The sequence below is a fragment of the Dama dama genome, chromosome 18 (assembly GCF_033118175.1).
Source record: "Dama dama isolate Ldn47 chromosome 18, ASM3311817v1, whole genome shotgun sequence".
Taxonomy (NCBI): Eukaryota; Metazoa; Chordata; class Mammalia; order Artiodactyla; family Cervidae; genus Dama; species Dama dama.
The window spans coordinates 18,581,779-18,596,197 of NC_083698.1; the positions used below are offsets into that span (position 1 = coordinate 18,581,779).

General features: G+C 37.1%; 1 protein-coding gene across 1 annotated transcript in view; it reads right to left on the reverse strand.

The window, feature by feature from the left end:
* Positions 1-14,419, reverse strand: part of THSD7A (thrombospondin type 1 domain containing 7A) — a 265,412-nt gene that overhangs the window by 194,193 nt on the left and 56,800 nt on the right. The window lies entirely within an intron of this gene.

The window sequence follows — 14,419 nt, forward strand, 5'->3', positions numbered from 1 at the left end:
TCAAGTGTATTTTTTGTGTGCAATAAATGGTGAAGCTTTTCAAGATGAATCTGTTGGCATGGCTTCCTTTCCCCATTGCTATTCTCCCCGGTTTATTTCCCTTTTTATTGCCCATTGCTTTCAGCAGGAATAAATATTAATGAGTTCCACAATGTAGTCTGTACTCCTCTGTTAACACTGGTGAGAGTAGCTACTCCCTATTGAGCAATCATCAGCAAGGCAGGGAACAGCCCGCCGCAAACCATTTCTTTTACATTCTTAGATGGCAGGAGTGTGCCTCAGAAAAAAAAAGAAAAAAACTGTGTTCATTCGCCAGTGCAGGTCCCTGAGTACTCATTTCAAAATTCCTTCTGGTGCTATCATTCATCTACAACTGACTCGATGAAATAAGTGCTTAAGGGTTACAAAAAGCACACACAGTATAGTCACTTGATAGCGTCGGGTTATGTGACATTTTATACACCCTTTTTCTTTCATTAATGGAAGGTCTTTTACTAACAGCTATGGCTTCTTCCCATCTTGGGTTACAGGTATAAAGTAAGATGAAACAGCATCTCAGTGTAGAGTGTTCTTCCCCTCCAATTTCCTACTTAACTACTAGCAACGTATCATGGTCTTCTAAAGATCAGCAGCTCGGGAACCTAAAACTAGGGGTCAATGAACATAAACATGACCAATATCAGAACTGAAAGTTCTACTTCACTTCTGAAGACACAGAGTGACTCACTCCATTCTCCTCAGTTTTACACCCAGAACTCCGGGGAACCTGTTTTCAGGACACAAACGCCTGTATTTCTGTTTGTCATCCTAATGTACTGATCCTCTTTGGCAGAGTAAAAAAAAACCTGTGTTAGAATTTAGAACAGATTCATTAAAAAACTCATGGAGCTTAAGGTCAGGGCCCTTCACATACACAAGACCCTTCTGAAACCGTGATAGAGAGCTTAGAGATTATGTACTTGCAATTTTGCTTTTTTAAAAATGCTACGTTTTGGGCCTCAAAAGAAAAGGGGGGGGGGATTTCCCTTTGTCTATTCTAGTCTCTTCAAAGGCTTTGGAAAGGGCCTTTGGAAAGAACCATCATGAGATTTATGGTAAAATCATCCCCTGATTATAATCATCATGGTGCTTATCAAAAAGAGATTTCTGCATCCATTTCAGACCTACAGAATCACAATTCCAGTGGATAATACTCAGGGATTTTTTGCATTTTCTTAAAGCATACAGGTGATTCTTAAGCTACATTTTGAAAACATGTGATTTCCAGAAAAATAACATACCCAATGGATAAGGGTAAAGGTTCTCTGTTAAGCATGGACCACGTTTATATAGTGTATTTTCGTATTTTAACTAAAAAGCACCAAACTGGCTCTTCAGTGTGTAGAAGCTTCCCCATGTCAGCATTGTGAAGAGGCAACTCTGAACCTCCAGTAAACAGGCCTTAAATACAAGGCTACTAGTAGCCTTAAATATCTTTGACATCTAAGTCAATGGTGCAACGTAACAGCTGCTCAATAAGTATGTATGAGTAAATGAAGAAATACCAAGTGAGGTACCCAAATTGTAGCACTTCATTAATCAGACTGTGACTGATGTTCAGAAAAGTAATACTTGGGAGAACAGACACAGGATGAGTTTAACAATAACCCTCTGACACAAGCTTCTCTGGTGGTTCAGATGCTAAAGAGTCTGCCTGCAATGCAGGAGACCCAGTTCGATACTTGGGTTGGGAAGATACCCTGGAGAAGGAAATATCAACCCACTCCAGTATTCTTGCTTGGAAAAATCCCATGAACAGAGGAGCCTGGTGGGCTACAGTCCGTGGGGTCACAGAGTCAGACACAACTTGAGCGACTAAGTTGCTCCTCTGAGTGTTGTGACATGAAACATGTGACGTGAGCATCTTTTCCGACATGAAAAGATGCTCAGTATCATTAATTGTTAAAGAACTGCAAATCAAAACTATCATGAGATACCACCTCACACTGGTTGGAAAGGTCATCATCAAAAACTCTACAAATAAATGTTGGAGGGGGTGTAGAGAAAAGGGAACCCTCCTATGTTGTTGGTGTGAATGTAAATTAGTGCAGCCACTATGGAGAATAGTATGGAGGTTCCTTAAAAAACTAAAATAGAATTGCCATATGATCCAGCAATCCCACTCGTGGGCATATGCCCTGATAAAACTCTAATTTTAAAAGATGCATGCACCCCAGTATTCACACCAACACTATTTACAATAGCCAAGACATGGAAGCAATCTAAATATCCATCAACAGAGGAATGGATAAAGAAGATGTGGTATATACACACAGAATGGAATATTACTGAGCCATAAAAAGACAAGGAAAAAATATCATTTGAAGCAATATGGATGGATCTAGAGGTTATCATACTAAGTGAAGTAAGTCAGACAGAGAAAGACACACATCATGTGATATTATTTGTATGTGGAATCTAAAAACATATGATACAAATGAACTTATTTACCAAAGAAAAACAAACTCACAAATGTAGAAAACAAATCTATGATTACCAAACTGGAAGCCAGGAAGGGGTAAATTAGGAGTTTGAGATTGGCAGATACAAACTACTATATATAACTTGCAAACAAAGCAACTGACAACTGATTAATCTTCAAAATATACAAACAGCTCTATTGAAACATGTATATTACCATATGTGAAATAGTTCACCAGTCCAAGTTTGATTCATGAAACAGAGCACTCAAAGCCAGTGTACTGGGACAACCCAGAGGGATGGGTTGGGGAGTGAGGCGGGAGGGGGGTTCGGGATGGGGGACACATGTAGCCCCATGGATGATTCATGTCAATGTATGGCAAAAACCACCACAATATTATGAAGCAATTAGTCTCCAATTAAAATGAATAAATTAATTTTCTAAAAAGCAAAAAACAAAACAAATAACCCAATCAAAAATGGGCAGAAAACCTAAATAGACATTTCTCCATAAAAGACATACAGATGGCCAACACATAAAAAGATGCTCAACATCATTCATTGTTAGAGAAATGCAAATCAAAACTATAATAAGGCATCACCTCACACCAGTCATAATGGCCATCATCAATATATATATAAACAATAAATGCTGGAGAGGCTGTGGAGAAAAGGGAACCCTCCTAACTGTTGGTGGGGATGTAACATTGGTGCAGCCACTATGGAGAACAGTACAGAGGTTTCTTAAAGAACTAAAAATATAACTATTATATGATCCAGCAATCCTACTTCTGGGCATGTATCTGAAGAAAACCATAATTCAAAAAAATACATGCACCCCAAAGTTCATAGCAGTATTATTTACAAGAGCCAAGACATGGAAGCAACTTAAATGTCCATCTACAGAGGAGTGGATAAAGAAGATTCCATAATACAATGGAATATTACTCAGCCATAAAAAACCAAAATAATGCCACTTGCAGCCACATGGATGGATTTAGAGATTGTCATCCGGAGTAAAGTGAGTCAGACAAAGACAAATACCATATGGTATCACTTATATGTGGAACTGAAAAAAATGATACAAATGAATTTATTTACAAAACAGAAACAGAGTCACAGATACAGAAAACAAATTTATGGTTACCAGAAAAACGGAGGATAAACTGGGAGATTAGGCTTAACATATACACACTACTGTATATAAAATAGATAACTAATAAGCACCTAGTATGTAGTACAGGGAACTCTATTCAATATTCTGCAATGATCTGTATGAGGAAAAAGAAAAGTGAAAGTGAAAGTCCCTCAGTCATGTCCGACTCTTTGTGACCCCACGGACTATACAATCCATGGAATTCTCTACACCAGAATACTGGTAGTATTCTGTGGGTAGTCTTTCCCTTCTCCAGGGGATCTTCCCAACCCAGGGATCAAACCCAGGTCTCCCACACTGCAGGTGGATTCTTTACCAGCTGAGCCACAAATCCTACTGCATGTTACAGGGAACTATATTCAGTACTTCATAATAAGCTATAATAGAAAAGAATATGAAAAACTGAATCACCTTATTACACACCTGACACTAACCCATTATAAATCAAGTCTACTTTAATGAAAATAAAATATTAAGCAATTGGCTCTTAATGTTGTTAGCCATTAAGTTATGTCTGACTCTTTTGCAACCCTTAATAAAACAATCAACACCCTGTTTTCATATCATCATCATCATCATTATGGTATTACTTCCTATTAGAGTGAGTGTTTGGGTCTTAAGGTATTTAAGTATTTCATTGGACTTTATAAGTTGGGAAAGTTTCAATATGCCTAGCACATTAATATCTTTTTGTGTCATAACATTATTATCCAGAATGTTTTATCTTTATTAGCTTAATATAACTCACATATTTAACAGTGTATCATCTATGACTTTGTCAAAGACACCAAACTTTGTCAAGACACCAACATACATAATGAATTTTGTTATCTTTTCTGAGTAATAATTCCTTTTTCATGATTACTTTTGTCTAGGTAGTCAAGCTAGTGTCACTCACCTTTACCATTAAGAAACTAGGGAAAAAAATGCGAATGATACAAAGGGAGATAGGTTTGAGATACTCATGAATTTTAAGATGTTTCCTTCAGTTTTAAAAATTTGTTATCATTTTCATGCTTCATTGAACAATATCAAGTTAGCAATATAATTTGTATTGAGTTTTATGTTTGTGAAGATTATCCTTCACTCTAAAACTGCTGGAGAAAATTCTGGGCATTTTGATTACCCAAGAAAATGTTCTATCAAATGTCATTTAAACAATCCAGCCATTCAATCTTCTGGATAGTGTTAACATTGCACATGTATATATGTGTGTGTGTGTGTGTGTGTGTATAAAATTTAAATCTCATTTTATTTCCTTGATAAAATAAAAATTTCATCTGCACTTTGTATATAAAGATGGCATTATTGCCTAGGAAGTACAATGTATGAATCTGTGTGTTTATGCACTTTTCACCCGTGGTACCTGCTCGGACTGAGTAATCCACAGTCTTAAGTTTGATGACGGCAAAACACATACAATACATCTGATTGGTATCATAATAATTAAGACAAAATGATTTTCTATAATAACCTTTGACTCTGACAAAGGTTATAACTTTGAATATATTATTTTGATCTCTTGTAGCTGTTGAGAACTTCACTGTTAATTTGTTAATTCTTTTGTAATTAACTGTTTTCCTTCCCTATATTCCTTTTAATATGTCTTTGGAGTTCATTAGCTGAAAACCCACTGTAGTGTATATAATTTATACAAATATTGTTATATTGCTAGTGAATTTTCTTGATTCTGTACATTCTTTCATCAATTCTAGATAATTCTCTTATCTTTTCTCTGATTCTCTTACTCTGAACCTTCTTGTTTAATTCTGTATGACTGTTATCCTTGTTTTTATTTCAACTTCTATTTTCAATGTTGCATTTTGGATAATCTGCTTACATTTGTCTTTAATGTATTGATAATAATTTATCTCAATCTGTGTAATCTATCCATTTGTTTATTTCCAGTTAAAGTACTTTTTAGTCCTAGAACTTCCTAGAACTTCTGTTTCTTTTCTTTTTAAAAATCTGGTCTTTTTAATTGTGCCTCATTATATTTAATGTTGTAATTTTCCTTTACATCTTAAATAAGTTTTAACATATGTATTTTATAGTCTGTATCTGCTTTTTAAAATATTTCCAAACTTGTGAGTCAAATTTTACTGTTTGTTAGGCATTTTATTTTTTTTAATTTTTTTATTTTTTATTTTTTTTATTTTTATTTTTTTTTTATTAGTTGGAGGCTAATTACTTCACATCATTTCAGTGGGTTAGCATTTTAAATTCTGTTTACAATGAATTATTTTTCCTCATGTACCTCACAATTTTGAATGGCGTCATTTAACCAGGAAAATCCTGCAGCTTAGGTTAAAATGTCTTACTCTTTAGAGTTTTTACTTTTGCTATGTCAGGCACTTTGGTAATACAATTGCCTGACACCATTTCTTACATTAATTTTCAGCTTTGTGGCCTCAGGATTTATGGAAGTACCATTAATTTGAAACTTAAACTCATATGAATACAGGCCATAGCTGGAATGTTTAGGAGAGGTTTGTTTTTGCCCTGATCTAAGGCTGAAGCTGATCTGCTTCATTTTTATCTCTGTCTATAAGTATGTTGAATTTTTCTGCTCACTCCTTGATCCTATAACCCTTTGAGGTTGATGAAGTAATGCAGTATTTCTGCTTGTGCTCTCTTTCTCTGAGCACACATTAATGTCATGCCCCTTACTGGTTCCACTCTCCCAAGTCCCCATAATACAAACCGTTCTCCCATACCATCCCCTCCCAAGGGCAATCACAGAAGGTATCAACTCAGCCTTCATTATTGGGAAATCATTTAGTTTATCAAGACCTCAGTTCTGCTCTTAAGAGTACTTTAAAAAATTCTGCATCCTGAATGTCCAAGTTTTTTAAAGTATGATTTTCAGAGCCTTCTGTGGTGGTCCAGTGGCTAAGAATCCTCTGCTTGCCAATGCAGGTGACATGGGTTTGATCCCTGCTCTGGGAAGATCCCACATGCCACTGGCAACCAGGCCCGTGCACCAGAACTACTGAGCTAGCACGCTAGAGCCAGTGAGCCACAGCTCCTGAGTCATGCTGCAATTACTGAAGCCTGCATGCCTGAAGCCTGTGCTCTGCAACAAGAGAAGCCACTGCAATGAGAAGACTGCCTACTGCAACTAGAGAAAGCCCAAACACAGCAATGAAGACCCAGCACAGACAAAAATAAATTAATAAATAAATCTTTTTAAAAAATATGATTTTCAGCTGGTCTACCATATTGCTTAAATATGACATCTACATAAATGTCATTAAATATTTTTAGGTAAATAAGCAACGGACATCAGGATATAAGGCCAAGCAGAAATGAAAACCATATTTCCTGATTATCTGCCTGGGATTCTCATGAAGGTAGCCTTAATACAAATATTCAAAAGATTTTTAAGCTAGCTATATAATTAGAAAAGAGAAAAAAACCAGACAAATAAAAATAGCCTCGTAAATGAGCAGCCCACCTGACACAAAATGCATACATTTTTATTCTCATCATTTGATCTAACAACTAGATCATGTTTCCTGTATTCAAAGTCAGAGGTGTGAATAGCAATTCTTCAGGGGTGAAAGATGATGTGTGTGACTAGAGTCCCTATCTAAAAGAGACAATGTTTAATTGCAACTGAAGCAGTAAAGAGACAATTTTCAGACAAATTTGAAAAATTGCACCACTTTAACAAAGGGGAGAGTAAACATGTCAAACAACAAATGTTTATTAAAGAATGATTAAGTCAAAGGTATTATAAGCATTGTTTTCATGATTAAATGGCTTCTTAGCTGTCTCGTTACATTTTCTTTGATTACCTTTCTGGCTGAATTTTTCCTGACACGTCATTAGTAAGCTCTTCCTCTACGAAGTAACCCCCAGTGTAGACCACTGACCAGCTTAATCTAATTCCCAGTATGTAAGTTTTGATTAACTTCCATCCCAGTGGCTGAAACCTCTTGCATTTCACTTTCTATTTTGTATCTACTGATCACAAAGAAATTTCTGTAGGGGAATAGGGAAACATCCCTTTTCTTCCACAAAATATCCAGAGGACCAATTTCTGAGGAAGGCCCGATTCCTGCAGGGATTTCTTATTTTTTAATTATTCTATATCACAGTGCTTTTTACAACCCACTGTATCAGTGTAGGTAGGGTATGTTTCTCAAACACAACAATGAGGTGACTTACTTCCTTCTTCATTTACCATATGAAGAGTAGTAGAGGACAAAGTGGTATGCTTAAAAAAAACTCTGAAAACTGTTCACACATTCATGAATTTACTACAACAAAAGTGTTCATAACCAAACTTTATACATGTTTATATAACCAGTAATGCTGAAGAAGCTGACGTTGAACGGTTCTATGAAGACCTACAAGACCTTTTAGAACTAACACCCAAAACAGATGTCCTTTTCATTATAGGGGACTAGAATGCAAAAGTAGGAAGCCAAGAAACACCTGGAGTAACAGGCAAATTTGACCTTGGAGTACAGAATGAAGCAGGGCAAAGGCTAATAGAGTTTTGCCAAGAGAACGCACTGGTCATAGCAAACACCCTCTTCCAACAACACAAGAGAACACTCTACACATGGACATCACCAGATGGTCAACACTGAAAACAGACTGATTATATTCTTTGCAGCCAAAGATGGAGAAGCTCTATACAATCAGCAAAAACAAGACCAGGAGCTGACTGTGGCTCTGATCATGAACTCCTTATTGCCAAATTCAGACTTAAACTGAAGAAGGTAGGGAAAACCACTAGACCATTTAGGTATGACCTAAATCAAATCCCTTATGACTATACAGTGCAAGTGAGAAATAGATTTAAGGGACTAGATCTGATAGACAGAGAGCCTGATGAACTATGGATGGAGGTTCGTGACACTGTACAGGAGACAGGGATCAAGACCATCCCCAAGAAAAAGAAATGCAAAAAAGCAAAATGGCTGTCTGCAGAGGCCTTACAAATAGCTGTGAAAAGAACAGAAGTGAAAAGCAAAGGAAGAAAGGAAAGATATTCCCATTTGAATGCAGAGTTCCAAAGAATAGCAAGGAGAGATAAGAAAGCCTTCTTCAGCGATCAATGCAAAGAAATAGAGGAAAACAACAGAATGGGAAAGATTAGAGATCTCTTCAATAAAATTAGAGATATCAAGGGAATATTTCACACAAAGATGGGTTTGATAAAGGACAGAAATGGTATGGACCTAACAGAAGCAGAAGATATCAAGAAGAGGTGGCAAGAATACACAGAAGAACTGTACAAAAAAGATCTTCATGACCCAGATAATCACAATGATGTGATCACTCACCTAGAGCCAGACATCCTGGAATGTGAAGTCAAGTGGGCCTTAGAAAGCATCACTACGAACAAAGCTAGTGGATGTGATGGAATTCCAGTTGAGCTATTTCAAATCCTGAAAGATGATGCTGTGAAAGTGCTACACTCAATATGCCAGCAAATTTGGAAAACTCAGCAGTGGCCACAGGACTGGAAAAGGTCAGTTTTCATTCCAGTCCCAAAGAAAGGCAATGCCAAAGAATGCTCAAACTACTGCACAATTGCACTCATCTCACATGCTAGCAAAGTAATGCTCAAAATTCTCCAAGCCAGGCTTCAGCAATACATGAACCGTGAACTTCCAGATGTTCAAGCTGGTTTTAGAAAAGGCAGAAGAAATTGCCGACATCCGCTGGATCATCGAAAAAGCAAGAGAGTTCCAGAAAAACATCTATTTCTGCTTTATTGACTACACCAAAGCCTTCAACTGTGTGGATCACAATAAACTGGAAAATTCTGAAAGAGATGGAAATACCAGACCACCTGATCTGCCTCTTGAGAAACCTGTATGCAGGTCAGGAAGCAACAGTTAGAACTGGACATTGAACATCAGACTGGTTCCAAATGGGAAAAGGAGTACGTCAAGGCTGTATATTGTCACCCTGCTTATTTAACTTAAATGCAGAGCACATCATGAGATACGCTGGGCTGGAAGAAGCACAAGCTGGAATCAAGATTGCTGGGAGAAATATCAGTAACTTCAGATATGCAGATGACACCACCCTTATGGCAGAAAGTGAAGGTGAACTAAAAAGCCTCTTGATGAAAGTGAAAGAAGATAGTGAAAAAGTTGTCTTAAAGCTTAACATTCAGAAAACGAAGATCATGGCATCTGGTCCCATCACTTCATGGGAAATAGATGGGGAAACAGTGGCTGACTTTATTTTGGGGGGCTCCAAAATCACTGCAGATGGTGACTGCAGCCATGAAATTAAAGACGCTTACTCTTTGGAAGGAAAGTTATGACCAACCTGGGTAGTATCTTTAAAAGCAGAGACATTACTTTGCCAACAAATGTCCGTCTAGTCAAGGCTATGGCTTTTCCAGTGGTCATGTATGGATGTGAGAGTTGGACTATAAAGAAAACTGAGCACCGAAAAATTGATGCTTTTGAACTACGGTGTTGAAGAAGACTCTTGAGAGTCCCTTGGACTGCAAGGAGATCCAACCAGTCCATCCTAAAGGAGATCAGTCCTGGGTGTTCACTGGAAGGACTGGTGCTGAAGCTGAAACTCCAGTACTTTGGCCACCTCATGCGAAGAGCTGACTCACTGGAAAAGACCCTGATGCTGGGAGGGATTGGGGGCAGGAGGAGAAGGGGACGACAGAGGATGAGATGGCTGGATGGCATCACCGACTCAGTGAACATGGGTTTGAGTAAACTCTGGGAGTTATTGGACAGGGAGGCCTTGCATGCTGCGATTGTTGGGGTCGCAGAGTAGACACAACTGAGTGACTGAACTGAACTGAACTGATATAATTATGATATCTGAGACATTATAAAGTTAGTAAATTCAAAAATCCTTTTATGTTTTCTACAATATTTATATCTATATTATGATGTTATAGAAAGCCAAGAGACAAAAAATCATTTCTATTTCATGTGTGCTTAGTCGCTCAGTCATGTCCAACTCTTTGGGACCCATGAACTGTAGCCCACCAGGCTCCTCTGTCCATGGGGATTCTCCAGGCAAGAACACTGGAGTGGGTTGCCATGCCCTTCTCCAGGGGATTGTCCCAACCCAGGGATCAAACCCAGGTGTCCTGCATTGCAGGCAAATTCTTTACCATCTGCGCCACCAGGGAAGCCTAAGAATACTGGAGTGCGTAGCCTATCCCTTCTCCAGGGGGCCTTCCTGACTAAGGAATGAACCAGGGTCTCCTGAGTTGCAGGCTGAATCTTTACCATCTGAGCTACCAGGGAAGCCCCAGCTTTAAGTCTATTTCAAGGACAACAGAAAGTAAAACTAAACTACTATCTTTCCTAGAGGGTTTAAGAATTATATCAGGGAAGGTATAGAGAATCTTGACATACATTTCTGATTGAAATGTTACTTAAAACAGTCTCACCCACCTGTTACTTCAAAAGTGATGGACAGGGAAGGTGCAGCACTAGGCTTCAATGTACTCTGATATTTAGTTTCTGAAATAACAGGGAAAGGGCAGCATATATATAAGAATAGTCTTTCCCCCTCAAAAAACAGTGTTGACTGAAGCAGGGTAGTCTGTGGAAACTACAGTTAGAAGACTACAATTATAAACAATTTGTACTTCATAGGGATGATGACTATTTTATTCACATTTTGGGGGGCAAAACATGTGAAAACATGAGTTCTTTATTCATTCTTCTGTCTACCCATTCACAGTACAACCATCCTGCCTTCAATCCATTTTTCTATTGACCCTCCAAACCTTTCTGCTGGTTTGTCTCATTCAATGTCATCATACAGGCTTATTATCCAGACTGTCTTTCTTAATAACTGCAAATCTCACAGGCCTTATCCAGATATAAGTGTGGATTATTTGGTATGTTTTGTATAAAAGCATGTTATACAATTTTCTATGATATAAATCGCAGCTTTATGGTGCTTTATAATGAATAACTTTGGCTTCCCTCGTTTGAAAACATGTTCAGTCTGTATCAACTGGAAGGTGTCTTGAGTTACTATAGCTAAAATCTACTTTCATTTCACTATGAACTCTTCCAAGAGTCAATTCACATTATGCATCTAATGATCAGTAACACTTCCCTCAGCTTTCTAGGAGTTACACTGATAACCTCATGGGCAAGGCCTCTTCCTGTCACATTTTGAGGACAGATTTCATGCCAGGACAAGTTGGACATTTTTCAAGACTACTGGAATTCTAAACAGCCAGCTCACAGAAACTGTCAAGATTTTACTGCTGACTCTTCTCAGCAGAGAACCTGTCAAGTCTTTCTTCTAAATGAGTGATAATGGAAATTTTGATCACCTCAATATTCTGTTAGAACTGGGAGAGTTCCATGAATAAAATGTGGATACTCTCCAATATCAAGTAGACATATTTTTCCCACTGTCTGTAGATGCCATCACCAACTTAATAACTATCCTGGTAATTCAACTTGTATCAAGTTTTGAATATTATACTTTATACTTTGTGAGTACTTTAATAATAAATATTTCAACTTCATGAAAACTAAATATATTAACTCCAAGGAAAAGAATTATGGCCTTGTGTGGTGTGAGTCAGTTAATAGCAGAAAATACATCAATGAATAAAGTAATTTAAAGTGATCTTGGTTTTGTGCTATGGTGGTCATTATCAAAATTCTATGTAACATGATATACCAAGATAATAAAGGAAGTTGATGTCATATCACTTGTTTTCAGTATTTTTGTATAAAGAAATTTTATGTTGGGGTTAAAGTATTTTGAGTTAAAGTTTTTTCAATAGTTTGGTTATATGTGAAAAGACATTTATAGAACACACAGAGAGAATCTACAAAAACAACAGTGCAATCCTTGTTCTTCAAATTAAGTGCAATATGAATTGCTCTTAGGATAGGCTGTTCATGGTTAAACAGTCAGGATTTCTTGAGATCAGTACCTTCTTGCTAGGATTGAATAAGCAAGTTATTCTGAGAGGTTTCCCTGTTTTTATAAAGTAAGCTTTCATTCTTTCATATTTATTGAAAAAGATAGACTGTGAACAATCTTCACAGCCCACAGTCTAATTGTTCTCTATTCACACCTATCTATAGTATTCACATGTTACCCTTGGGATGCTGGTATATCTAACAAGTTTCCTACTGGGGAAAATTGAGTACTACTAGGGGGAACTCACATAATCTAAGTTCTGAGGTAAAAATAACTGCAACTTTTAGTAAGAATCAACTGTTTTTGCAAAGACTATGAGGCTTATTAATATTCTTGATCTTTGACATGAAAGGACACAGATTCTTAAGTTATTTATGTTATATACTTACAAGATTAAATATTAATTTTAGGTGAATTGACTACTTCCATATCTATACTTTGGTGTTTGCATTAGCCCAACAGATACATCTTAATAATAATATTCTTTGCATCTCATCTTTTTTTTCCTGTGACTTTTATTTTTATTGCTCTGCAGTGCCTTGACAGCAGTAGTCAGGGAACTCTATGACAAAATGATTTTTAAAAGTGTCCAATTACAATTCAAAATTCTGAAGGATCTTTTGAAAGTAATAACCTAGAGGATATAATTGACATTCAGAAACTAAAATCTGATCTACCTCTAGCAATGAAATTATACTACTCTGAAAGGACTGCCATAATAAATTCACCAAAGGATGTTAAAAATGTAGCCATTAAAGTGACTAAGAAAATATTAATGTACTAACATTACATGTTTTATGCTACTTCCTTAAAATCGCAAGACATATTAGTAGTAAAAGGTATCCCTAGGCTAGATTACTAAATGAGTTAACATGCTGTGTAAAGCCAGTGGATACAAAACAAATTCTACAAGCTGCAAATGCAACTTTAGTCCTTACTTCCCAAGAATTACTGCTGCTGTAACTTTGGTGGGAGGCAAAAGAGCTCTCTCTCCTTTTAGAAGAAATGTCTTTTATGAAATGTCTTTTTCTCTTGGTTCTTCCCTTGCTTTTCTGATTCTTCTTGGTCATATTCCTTCTATGAATATTTATTTTTTTTATTCCATTTTTTTTTTTCACCTTTAATCCATGTTGTTCCTTCTGTTTAGAATAAACTCCCTCTTGCATGCCTGACCTGCTTAACTACATGGAGTATATGCATCATAACTCAGCTCAAATTCCACCTCCATTATGAAGGTTCCTCTATTTTCTCACTATAGCTATTCTAAAACTCAATCATGGTGGCTCAGATGGTAAAGAATCTGCCTGCAATGCAGGAGACTTGGGTTCGATCCCCGGGTGGGGAAGATCCCCTGGAGAAGGAACTGGCAACCCACTCCAGTATTCTTGCCTGGGAAACCCCATGAACAGAGGGGCCTGGTGGGCTACAGTCCATGGGGTTGCAAAGAGTCAGATAGGACTGAGCAACTAACACTTTCACTTTCATACAGCATTATGACTATTCGTCTGTGTGCCCTCATGATGACCATGAGCACTTTCCTGACATGAAATTTGTATTGATATTTCTGTCCTCATCACCATAGACAATTTTTGGAACTCTTCTGGCTACTAATCAATATGGGCTGAACGTATTAGTGATATAAGTCCTGCAGTCCCTCAGGTAGTAAAATGTTAAGAGGCTCTTAAGAGGCTCAGTCCAATGATGATCAGAATTTTAGAGTAATATTAACATTCAACAATATGTACTTTTAATCTTGGCCATCTTGGACTCACTTATTCTTTTGTAAACTTATCACATCTGGTCCCCAAACTGAGATTTAGACCAAAAAAATTCTAAGATATGTCTACCAAATTAAAGCATTTAATCAAAGGTTTTTTGTTTGTTTGTTTGTCTTTT